This window comes from Chanodichthys erythropterus, chromosome 17 (genome assembly GCF_024489055.1).
Source record: "Chanodichthys erythropterus isolate Z2021 chromosome 17, ASM2448905v1, whole genome shotgun sequence".
Lineage (NCBI taxonomy): Eukaryota > Metazoa > Chordata > Actinopteri > Cypriniformes > Xenocyprididae > Chanodichthys > Chanodichthys erythropterus.
In genome coordinates, this window is record NC_090237.1 from 20,618,275 (window position 1) to 20,632,104 (window position 13,830).

Sequence of the window (13,830 nt, forward strand, 5' to 3'; positions counted from 1 at the left end):
ATGGATCTTTACAAAGTGTTCATCATTCATGCTGTATGCATGCGTCGGATTATGTGAGTATTGTATTTATTTGGATGTTTACATTTGATTCTGAATGAGTTTGAGGCTGTGCTCCGTGGCTAACGGCTAATGCTACACTGTTGGAGAGATTTATAAAGAATGAAGTTCTGTTTATGAATTACACAGACTGCAAGTGTTTTGTCTTGTCTCCGTGAATACAGTAAGAAATGAAATGGTAACTTTAACCACATTTAACAGTACATTAGCAACATGCTAACGAAACATTTAGAAAGACAATTTACAAATATCACTAAAAATATCATGATATCATGAATCATGTCAGTTATTATTGCTCCTTCTGCCATTTTTCGCTGTTGTTCTTGCTTGCTTACCTAGTCTGATGATTCACCTATGCAGATCCAGACGTTACTGCCTGCCCTTGTCTAATGCCTTTCATAATATGGGCTGGCATATGCAAATATTGGGACATAACAGAGCCGTAACAGTCGGTGTTATGTTGAGATTCGTCTGTTCTTCGGAGGTCTTTTAAACAAATGAGATTTATATAAGAAGGAGGAAACAATGGAGTTTGAGACTCACTGTATGTCATTTCCATGTACTGAACTCTTGTTATTTAACTAGGCCTATGCAAAGATAAATTCAATTTTTAATTCCAGGGCACCTTTAATAATTGTTTTCTCAAACACATATTTCATCCGTTCTTCAAATGCGCGTTGTGGACATTTCACCAACTCCTTGAAAAATGCATGTTTGAAAAAATGAAGGTGATTTTTTTTTTTCATGCCTAAAGAGTAATAAAAAAACTTTTGAAAAAAATCCTGAAGTAGCCTATCATAATTCATGCATGACCAAACCTTATTATTATTATTATTATTATAGTAAAATACCAGTCTTTGTTGGAAGGCATGAGCTTGGTATTCTCTTACCCTTCTACGTTTATTTTACCAAGTTCATCTCAGGTTCAATACTGTGGGAAAGCTCCCCAGTGCAATAGAGCACAGTAGATGCATTTTGTAATTGGAGATGCTCTTCACGAAGACTCGAAGCCTCCTCCAGTGAACAAGATCCTTACAACAATATCATTTATAGCAGGTCACTGAGCAGGTCGTAGAGTCCATATAGTTTGAGCGTCGAGACCGATTGGTAGATCTGTAAATTCAGTTGATGTTGTAGTATGCATTTTGGCTGAACCGAGCAGATTATCTTGTCCTGGTTTAATTTTAGAATAGTAAATAAATGAATACTGAGCAAAAATGAATGTAAACAAAATATGAGTCTTCTCATTTTTGGTTGCGCATTGCAGGCTACTATTAAAAGAAATGTATATATATAATATATATAGCCTATATATATATATATATATATATATATATATATATTTTTTTTTTTTTTTTTTTAAGCATTTGTTGTAGAAACATAATTTACATTAATATTTAACATACAGTACTGGTCAGAAGTTTGGACACATAACTATTTTTAATGTTTTTGAAAGAAGTCTCTTATGCTCATCAAGCCAGGGGCGGAGCCAGACATTGTAAACATTCGGGGGCTTAGCCCAAAGCTATGTTTGTCCAAAGACATTTTAATTTTCTATTAAAAGCTTTACTGACATGAAAGGAGCTTTTGTTGTCGTATTCTTGTTCAGAAAATGTACATTATTTGACACTGTAATTTGTAAAACTTTATTGAACGTACCAGCTCTAGGGGGGTCCGTGGGCATGCTCCCCCGGGGAGAAAATTTTGTACATTTTAAGGTTAAATGCATCAATCTGGTGCACTCTGGAAACTCAAAATTAAGAGCTTCAACACATGTACAGTGTGCAAATTGAACAAAGAAACAGCATTGACTTGTACCTGGACATTAAAAAGGGTTCAAACTTCTTTTTTTTACAATACTTTTGTACTCATTTCTTTTTAAAAGATAAATCCTTGAGCTTTTATTTTGATCATCACCAGCTGATCGTGTGCGCAAATGTGCGAGAGAGAGAAAGCGCGGCCGGTGTATGGGCGGATACTGTAGAAAAGCGGTATTGAACTGCTTAGCGTATTTTAATAGAGAGATGTGTTAAGAAAAATTATATTTTGAGAGCACTGTTAAGAAACCTCAAACCTGAAATTCCTGCTTGCTGACTGTCTCGCACTCTTGCGGTTGACTGTGCTAGCTCCTCCCCTACCTGCTGCATATTCAACAGACAGGAAGAAACGGAGTAGCCCATAGGCTACCGACAGCAAAGAAATGTATTCTATAGGCTAGATTATTTTTAAGATCTATTTTTACAGGCTGTATGCAGTATATGCAAAGCCAAAGCGCAATGAAATAAAGCAACTTATGATTTCGGGGGTTTACTTAGGCTATTGTTCAGTTTCATATTTTCTCAGTGACAGTCATTACATTCGGGGCTTGACTCAAAACATTCGGGGCGGAAGCCCCGGCAAAATTGGCTGGCGCCGCCCCTGCATCAAGCCCTGCATTTATTTGATCAAAAATACAGAATAAAAACAGTAATATTGTGAAATATTATTACAATTTAAAATAATGTTTTTCTATTTTAATATACTTTAAAATATGATTTATTCCTGTGATGAAAAGCTGATTTTTCATTGGCCATTACTTCAGTGTCACGTGATCCTTCAGAGATCATTCTAATATGCTGATTTATTATCAATGTTGCGCTGCTTAATATTCTTTTAACCCATGATACTTTCTTCAGGATTCTTTGATGAATAAAAAAAAAAAATACTGCATTTATTAAAGCTGCTGTCCGCGATTCTAGCGTTTATAAACAGAACTGCACGCGTCTTGCGGAAGAACATTGTAGCCGGAGCTACTTTTCTCCGTGTATGTCTCATAGACTGTAAAAAAAAGATGGACGACGCGACGTCGCTTCCTTCCATTGTAATGAACTGAAGCCAAAATGGCCGACCGAATGGGCGCTGACATGTTACGCAATACGTAAGTTTGGAGCCTGGGCATGCGCAGAAGGAACCGTCAGTGGCCGTCAGGAACCGGCTCGGAGGCGGAGTCGCGATATCAAACTTCCGCCCAGACGACTGCGTCATCATTCATGTATTTTAAATAGACTATAAAAATTATATACAATTTAAAATTCTACCTATAAAATAATAGGCTATTCTATTTCTAGAGCAATAATACTTTTAAAACAGCAAATTCAGTAGATAAAATCAATATAATATGCCACTAGAAACAACTCTAAATCGTCAGAAACGGTCCTGCCATTTTAAATCAAGTTCAACTAATGTTACAGGAGATCGATTGCTGTAATTAGAGTAAGCTATCATTAGTTTTGTCCTGCTAATTATTATTTTATACCCATAAAAATAAGTAACTGCCAGATAACGATCACCTGCTTTTTCCCGACATTGTTAACATTAGGTGTGTTATCTTAACTAATAACATTTATTAATTAGCTTATAACACCCATATTTAATGTTACAGAAAAAGGTTCAGTGATCCGTCAGATCCTGTAGGTCGGTTAGTACAGTTTACTGCTGAACAACTCATTTTGTTGGTGTTAAATAACAAAGAAATCGAAAATTAACAGTTAGTTAATACATCTTCAATCTCCCCTCGAAGCTCCGACAGTCCTCAGACAAGCTGAGCTGTCAATCAAGTTCGAATCATGACGACACGCCCCGTTTTTATAGCATCAAATTGCTAGCTAAAATCTAAATCATCACAAAAACGAACAATTGAATATATATCAGTGTGATAACAACTACCTTAAATGACCAAAACCATTTTTCATAAAGTTTTATTTGAAGCAGAATTTATTTTTAAGTTTTCACTGAAGTCTCATTCGACTGCATTGAGAGGGCGGTGTTTATGACCTGTACTGCATCCAGCCTCCAGGGGGCGATCAAAGAGCCCGTGGCTTCACTTTTCAGAACGTATGAGACACACCCGGTATGTCTATGGCGAGTCACGCAGTTACTGTGATACTCTGCGGAAATAGTCCGAATATAAACACTTATTATAAGTGTACCGTAATGATTCAGGATAAGACAAAAACACGGTTTGGAAAATGGATTCATGTTGTATATTCTCATTATATAATTTTTGTAAATTTTTAACACAAAAAGTTGCGGACTGCAGCTTTAATAGAATAGCATTTAGAAATAGAAATCTTTGATAAAAATATACAGTACCGTTCAAAAATTTGGGGTCACTTGTTTTCTCTCTCTCTCTCTCTCTCTCTCTCTCTCTCTCTCTCTCTCTCTCTCTCTCTCTCTCTCTCTCTCTCTTTTTTTTTTTACTTTTATTCAACAAGGATGTGTTAAATTGATAAAAAGTGATAGTAAAGACTTATATTGTTAGAAAAAAATATATATTTTGAACTTTTTTAACTAATCCTGAATCCTAATCCAAGTATCAAATCAGCAGATTAGAATGATTTCTGAAGGATCATGTGACACCGAAGTAATGGCTGATGAAAATTCAGCTTCGCATCACAGAAATAAATGATATTTTAAAGTATATTAAAATAGAAAACCATTATTTTACACAATATTACTGTTTTTTTATTCTGTATTTTTTATCAAATGAATGCAGGCTTAATGAGCATAAGAGACTTCTTTCAAAAAAAGAGAAAAATAGTAACGTACACACACACACACATAAAAGTACAAGTAGGGTGATAGATTTACCCACGCACTTCATGCCTTCACATGTAACAAATAAATCAGTTCACATTTTAAATGAATGACTATGTAATGCCATCCAGACTTGAAGCGGAACATTTAGGACAGCGAATCCGGTGAGAACTGGAACTTTCTGACATTATCAAGCACAGATGACGAGGTACTCCCATCGGCACAAGCATGTCTTGAGTTGTTCCCCCATCTTGGGTGTTACTCTTACAAGGGGTTATTCACTTAGGGGATGGGAACATGGGAAAATCAACCACATCCCGCCTCGCTTCCCCCATCCCTCTGGACCCACAGCAGTCCAGTCAACTGGGAGCGCGTCATTTCACTGACCCTCTGTCTCGTCCTGGACCTCCAGCAGACGGCATGACATCAGAATTACAGCAGACAACGCCTGCAGCGCTCATCTTGCACCTCCCGTCCTCAAACCACCCCGCTCCCCTCACTATGAGGTGTTTGATGCTAATGGTAGAGAGGCCAGAAATCATATTCCTCGTGTCAGCTTGTTATACAATAATACATTATTATTAATAGTGTACTTGTTATTATCAATAATAATTTGAATATGTAGCTACATGAGTACCTTTCAAAAGTTTAGGGTCAGTAAGATTTTGCCTCTTATGCTCACCAGGCAGCATTTATTTAATCAAAAATACACTAAAAATTGTGATTTTTAAAATAACTGTTTTCTATTTTAATAATTTCTTCCTGTGATGGCAGAGCTGAATTTTCAGCATCATTACTCCAGTCTCATGATCACATGATCCTTCAGAAATCATCCTAATATGTTGTTTAGTGCTCAAGAAACATGTTTGAATGGTAGTGTATATTTAAATTGTATATTATAATTAAATACAACTATATACATAATACATACACACACACACAAAGAATCATCAGTACTAAAATACTAATGCAATATAACATGTTACCACCTTCAGCTGTTACACAACACAGATGAAGGTGGACACAAGGTCAAATCGGTGAACCATGATGCAAAGTCACACAAAATCACTTTACCATTGTTCAAAGTGCAGTGAAACACATTTTGATTATAGTTCTCAGCCTTTCAAGCATGAATATGAAAAGAAAAAGAAAAAATCTCTTTGCACACATGATGCCTTTTTCTCGAAATACACCATCTTACACTTTTCCTAACAACAGCCAGGCCTAATTTAAAATGGCACAGTATTGTCGCGACATTCAATCCTCTAGTCTACAGTGTTTAAAAAATGCATCACCGCTTCGGCGCTTCTCTTGCAATTTAAATGACACTCAACCAATTACGTTTTAGTGCTGGAAATGTGTCTGCTTCGGTCCTCTTTGCTGTAGTATTCCTCATGAGGATGCCATTGAATGGGAGAGAATCTCTTGTGGAAAATAAAGGCTTTGCCTCCAAATTTGCTCTGCTGATTATCAATACCCAACAGCAAGCAATTAAATCACACTGTGACTTGTAATGCACAGATTCCTTTATGTGTATGAAGTAAGTGGGTTCTTGAGGTTTTTTTATTTTGTATCTGCAATTTTTTTGTGCATGTCAAGTGTTTTCTTAAAGGGTTAGTTCACCCCGTTCCAAATCCGTAAGACTTTTGTTCATCTTCGAAACACAAATGAAGATATGTGACATGATCCAGCAAAATGAGTCACAGTGACCCAAATTTCAACATTGAGATTTTGGTATCAATGAAAAGATGAGTTTTAAAATGATATCCTAGTCAAAGTCATACCTTGAATGGTTTTAAAGATATACCCATTTGAATTATGGTCGTCTGCCCTCTTTTTCCAATTGAAAACCTGAGAAAATTGCTTTTAAAGTTTTTTGCCTGTTTTTTCCATTGCATTTAAAGGGATAAACTATTTATTTTACAGCTTAATTTGACCAAAGACATTTTTATATATCTAAATGCTATTAAACCAGGCTGAAGCTCAAATTATTTTAAAGTATTTATTTGAATTAATATTTTATACAGCATTTTTACAAAGATTTACTAAAATCAGAAAGATTGAACAGAGGTGCTACATTTTTGCTTGAGAGAGAGGGTGTGTGTGTGTGTGTGTGTGTGTGTGTGTGTGTGTGAGTGAGTGAGAGAGAGAGAGAAAGAGAGCGAGGCCATAGACAGACGGATCTCGTAAACGAAATCTTCATCAAATGACAGAAAACACGGCTCTCCATCGTTGAGTTTACACCCTTTACAGCAAAAGGCAAGTATTTTGGCTAACTCAACATCTCGATCACCGCTAACTGATTCACAACTAAACATTGAGGAGATTTGCTAGCTTGTTTACACAGAGCCGCGCGCTAGTCTGACAGGATGGCTGGACCGATCGCGTGCCTGTCAGTCGAAACGAGGCTTCCCATTGATAATAATCAGCGTTTATGTCAGTGTGTTTACATTTCTAAGCTTTTTGATTGGTTCTATACAATGTGTAACACCATATTTGGAGAGCAGAGACGTTTCAGGGGATATCGGGAAATGCTCATAAGTGACGAAAGGGGTTCCATGTCAAATTTAATAGCCATTTAAATACCTTTACTCAATTATCTGGACTACGAAACTTTGGGAGATTATTTTTGAAACTTAAAAAAATGATTTTTTCATTGTTTTTCCACATTATCGGCCCATATCTTAAAATAGAACGTTGCGACTTCCGACCATAGCTTCCGACTCATTTCTCCAGAGCAGGTCACATATTTTAAATGTCTGTCCCACCAATGGCAGTCCACTAAACTACTGTCAAACTGTCAAAAAGTACTACATGTCGCTTCGAAAGGTTCATAAAAGATCATAAAACCAATCCATATGAATTGAGTCCAAATTTTCTGAAGAGACTTGATAGCTATTCACATATAAGTTAAACATTGAATTATGAGTGGATGTAACGAAATCAACGTAGGCTGTCTATGAAGGGACAGAAAGCTCTCAGATTTCATTAAAAATATCTTTATTTGTGTTTCGAAGATGAACGCAAGTCTTACAGGTTTGGAAATTATGACAGATTTTCATTTTGGGTGAACTAACCCTTTAAATTAAACCGACTTCAGTGATGATTCATGAAGAAGTCTGTATTTAATTATCTTCCAAAAACGTAATAAATTACAGGTAGCATCATATGCATATTATCATGTCCCAGTGAGAACTTGACCTATGCTTAGAGAAACACATGATACAGTTCAAGTAGCCTACTTCGACCTCTGCAGTGAGCATAGATAGCATATATTTGGGAAAAGTCAACGGCAACATCTGCTATAGATCTGAAAGATATTGTCTTATTATTTATTCACACGAAAATGTTTATATAGACTGACTGAAAAACATCCTTATAGTTGGGCCATTCCACCGAGTGGGTGACATTTGCTTGTTGTAACTCTTCAAAATTAAACTTTATTTGTATCTTTTTTTTCAACACTGAATCTAATACTACACACATTTAACTATTCAAAATGTGTATTGGTCAATCTCAGGCACATTTATTTAGTTTCAAAGCAGAAGATGGATGCATGTTTTCTCAGTCCTGTTACCAAAACTCATGTGCCAGTAGTTTAATAATGTTTTAAATTATATATTTTAAGTTTGCAGTTAATATAAATTATATATAAATTTAATTTAATAATGTTACTATTAATAATACTTATGTAACTGATGGAGTGTGACAACGGAGTTGGAGATCCACGTGCAGGCTTTATTAATTAGAAGAGCGTATAGTCAAACAGGCAGTAGGTCGATCACCAGCAAACAGTAACAGGATGGCAAGACAAAAGAGTAATCCAAAATGGACAGGCAATGGTCAAGACAGGCAGCAAACGATCCTCAAACAAGGAAACAGTCTAGGGTCAAAACACAGGCAAGGCTAGGCGGAGACAAGGAAAAACAAACCCTGCATCCCAATGTGCATACTATCCACCCTATCCGCTCTAAATAGTATTGAAAATTACTAATGTCACATACTATTTAGGATGGATAGTATGCACATTGAGACGCAGGCAAAGGCTAAACAAAACTCAGCCATGTGTGTGTGTGTGTGAATGCAGCTTATAAAGGGTCACTGACAACAGGTGTGAGTGCATGATTGGTTCCTAATGGAGTGCGGGGGATTGTGGGAAATGGAGTCCATATGAAGAAAATAGAACACAGGACAAGGGCACATGTAACAAATAATAATAATAATAATAACAAATATAGCTGCAAGCAGCAATTACGGGGCCAAGCACAAAAGCGACACAACAAGCCAGCCAACACGGCCGTGAGCATCAGACCAACTGCAACAGTGAGCAATTAAAGGACCTATTAAGATCATTTTAGGCAAAAGAACTGAAAAATTATCAAAAAAGAGGATTTACTGGTTCATCACTTTCGACCAATAGGTGGCGCTGTGACCAAATTAATGTGGTATGGTCAGAGTGAGGTGACAATGAAACTTGCAAAGTTTTGTGTCAATATGTCAAAGCACTGAAGAGATACAGCTTCAAGAGTCGTTTTTGCATCCTGCCTCAAATTCGTTGCTCCGGTATACGAAAACGGTTTGACGTGTCAACTTGAAATCCATAACTTTTTGTTGGCATGATCTGAAGATGATACAGTTCGATTTTGGTGAAAATCGGAACAATGGTCTAGGAGGAGTTCGAAAAAGTAGGTTTTTAAAGAGAAACAATATGGCAGACAGGAAGTTTGGCTGACTATGGCAAATTTGATATCTATGTTCTCAGCATGACCCAAGGAATCTACTGAGACCAGTTGCATTACAATCGGTTAATATAGTCAAAAGTTATTAGCATTTTCATAAATTTTGTTATAACTTTTAACCACAAGGTGGTGCTGTGACAAAACTTTTTGAGCGTTGTAAGGGCATGGTGCCAAAGACTCATACCGAGTTTCGTAACGATACGCTAATGTGTTCGTAAAATACAGCATTTTAGCACAAAATTCAAAATGGCAGACGGTCAAAATGTCCGATATGGGAAAATTGGATATCATTCGACTCGGCATGATGCCCCGAATCTACATTTATGATTATTGGACAAACCCATCAGAAGTTATAAGCAAAAAAATTGTTTTTTCATATTTCCAGACCAGTAGGTGGCGCTGCGCCGAAACACTGCATGATGCCTTAGGTCATGCTTGTGATGACATGTTTGAAGTTTGGTCTGAATACGATAAAGCGTTGCGGAGATACAGCCTCATGTCTATTTTTGCAAGCACTACGTACATTTCGTTCGCGTGTTTTACGAAAACTTTTTGTCGGTATGGTCTGAAGATGATCCGGTTCAATTTTCATGAAAATTGGAGTAACGGCCTAGGAGGAGTTCGAAAAAGTACGTTTTTCAGAAAATTCAAAATGGCGGAAAATGACGTCATAGGTGCATTCGAATCGGCTTGTCCCACGGAATCAGAGGAAAAAAGAATTAGTAGTTCCCTTATGGTCCCTTATGGTTCAAAAGTTATTAGCATAAACATAAGTGCAAATTTGGACAGCTGGTGGCGCTAGAGGGATTGAGTTAGAGACTCCAAATTTGCTATGGACAAAGGTCAGACTGTCCTCTAACTGCGTGCCAAATTTCACAACTTTCCCACAAGCGGTTCTATGGGCTGCCATAGACCTCAAGAGCGGAAGAAGAAGAAGAAGAAGAAGAATCGAAAATAAAAAGAACTGCAACAGATACGATAGGTGCCTAAACACCTTCGGTGCTTGGCCCCTAATAATAGGCTACTTTGAATTAATCTTGTCTTCCACTTAAAAGGATAGTTCACACAAAAATGAATTTCTGTCCTTTTCTGCTTTCTGTCCCGCATTGACAGTCTGCTCAACTACCACTTTTTACAAAATATTATAATATCCAGCACGTTCACATAACATTGTCGGCTTTGCCGTCAACACAACACTCATGCGTAGTGGAGCTCTCGTGAAAGCACACTGGAGATTGTTATTCTGTAAAAAGTGGTAAATTATGTTTTTTTGAGGAAACAATGTACATGCGTCGCTTCATATGATGGCTTTCCTACCTTTTTGGGGCTTGAAAGTGGTAGTTGCATAGACTCTCATATTTCATTAAAAAAATCTTTTGTGCTCCCAAGATGAACAAAGATCTTTAGGGATGTAAAAATGCACCGTGAGTCGGTTGGAAATCGATGAAAATATGACAATTCAAGTCGGTTGAAAATCTCAATGCACATTTTAAACAGCAGGGGCGCTGTCGCTGAAGCTGATTACTGTGACCAGTGTTGCCAAGTTCGCTGTTTTCCCGTGGAATTGGGATACTTTTACACTGTTGCCGGCGCAGGTTGTTTTTCATGTCCACGAGTTGAATCGACCCAAAATAACGCAATATTTACAATATTTACGCGTATTTTACCCCCCAGAACGCGATTTTTACCGTTGGACCCCCCTGAAATGCGATTGGGCTAGTTTTGAGGAGCAATTGGGCGGGTTTTGTTGTGAAAACCTGGCAACCCTGACTGTGACGGCACGAGAGCAGCGAGCAAGTCGAGCATCAAGCGTAGCAGCGCTGATGTTGAGGACGACCCGTCCTCATTCAAATGGCAGGTTTGGTGGCATTTACAAAGACTAAAAATGAAAGCGTTGAGGTGTAGATACCGCAAGATGATGTTAATATACCCTAATAGCACACTAATATACAATAATAGCAGTCTTATTTCCGCAGCCTCTTGACCAGACAGACACAGCAGGAGCTGAGCCGAAACAAACCTCCTCCCAAGAAAAAAGCATTGGAAGATCTCTTTGGAGGGACTTTTTTGGGATTAGTTACAAAATTTCAATTTATTTTGTGTACCCAAGATATTTCAATTTCATCTAGAAATATGCAGCATTTTGTCATAGAAATAATAAAAGGAACACCTTTTCTTAAATTTTCTTAAATTTCATTTTTTTTTTTTTTTAAATAGTGAGAAAATCATATTGTTAAATCAGTATTGTGTATTGTGAGTTGAGTGAATCGTTACATTCCTACTTACAGGTTTGGAATTTTTGATATTTTTGGGTGAAAAGTAAACCCTTTAAATGGAAAGTCAAAATCATTACACTTATATAGTGACAAAACAATGTACATTTACCTGCATCACCATTGGACCAATATTTAAATTAGTAAATTAAAATAGAATTTTAATAGTATTACTACTAATAATAATAATAATTTCAATAAATAATTTCATCCTCTTAAATAGAATGTCAAAATATGTCAAGGAGCAGTATGTCGACACATTTGTACTGACACTTTCAGATAAGAACCCATTGGCATTACTCCTTTCCAGGTCACTGGACAGCCACACCGCACCGACACAGAGCTGAAGTGCCAAGGCATTGTGTTTCACTCAGGAGGAACGTGTCCCAGTGAACACTGACCTTGGACAGATGGGCAGTGTCCTGCAGTACACTGTTGAAGGAAGGAGCATGAAGTCATGACTTCAGTCACACAGATGTTAAAAGGTCAAAGGAAATGCTGGCAAAGCACGTGCTATTTAACATGTCTATTAATAAACACACAGGCGGTACAGCTCAAAGATAATTTAGCATTTTTGCATAAAGACTATTTTGAATGTTTTTTTTTTTTTTTTAAAGATGGTGATGGTGAATAAAATAGCTTTTATTGAACCTTTATTCCCCATGTTATTCTTTTTTTTTCTTTTTAACTTCAATTTTTTAGGGATGCCTAAAGCACTTAAAACCACACAAGAACAAATAATTGTAATTTTTAACACTAAAGAGACAGAAAAACAGATTCCTAGTGCAGAAAGATTTAACTTTCCTGCATAAAGCACGCTGGAATTAGCAGACTTAGCATACCTAAATATTTTGGAGATAAAGTCTTGTGTTTACAGAATATGTAAGAATTCCCCCCTGAGCATTTTACTGGCAGCTCAGTGTTCTGCTCTATTAATCAGCTGACACACAGCTTGATTCTTCTTTACAGTGACTGGTGGGAATCAGAATAACTCATCTTCAAGAGAATGGCCATGTTGACAGGATTTTCCTTAATGTTGAACATGACCACATGTTTAAACTCTCACATCTTCTTCTAGTTATAAAGCTTAGTGCCAGTGCCCTTGATCACATATAATGTCATCCCAGCTAACGGTTCTGGCAAGGTTTTCTCAGTTATGAACGTTTACCATTACACTTCCCGTAACATTAATAGAATGTTCGCTCAAAGTTATCTGGCCTGGATCTATTAACGTTATAAAACGTTATTCGTGGAACTTTTTTCTGAAACATTTTAGTTTGTCGAACGATTTTTTAAATGATACTAATTGTTTTAGAACATTCAGAGAACATTCAAAAGTAATGATCCCATAATTTTTTTGCAAAATAATAAAATGGAATGTTCCCTTAAGGATTAAATCACTCTCAAATGAAAATTACCCCAAGCTTTATTCACCCTATAGCCATAGGTGTATATGACTTTCTTCTTTCTGATGAACGCAATAGCAGAAATATTAATAAATATCCTGACGCATCCGAGCTTTATAATGGCAGTAAGTGTTACCAAATGAGTATGAGTTGAAGAAAGTGTCTCCATCCATAAACATCCATCATAAACTTACTCCACACTGCTACGGGGGGTTAATAAAGGTCTTCTGAAGCGAAATGATGCATTTATGTAAAAAATCCATATTTAACAAGTTATAAAGTAAAATATCTAGCTTCCGCAAGACGTATGAAGAAAGTGTAAAACTCTTGCACACTCAAAAAAATGTTTGTTAGTTTCACTCAAACCACCCTTGTTCACATTACTTAAAAAAACTCTACATGAATGTAATTTAACTGCATTGTTTCTACTAAAATTGAGTATTGTCAGCTTTACTTAATAAGTGTTTGTTCAGTCAACTTAACATTGCTGTGTGAAACAAACACATTATTGTTGACATAACTAACTGCGCAGTGGATCCGTAGTTCCCAGCATGCTTTGCAAGGGACTGGAGAGTAAATTTAGGGATTAAAGTGTTATTTTATGTGTTTTTCAGTAAAGGGAAAGATGTTGTTAGTTTATTTTAGTGTTTAATGTTCAGTTACTGTATGTTGGACATTTAGAGTAGTTTCTGTAATGTTTTTGAATTTTGTGGTTACCATCATGCAGAAGAGTGTCGCCTGTGTTTAGGCTGTGCGCACTCATATACGCATGTTTATAGG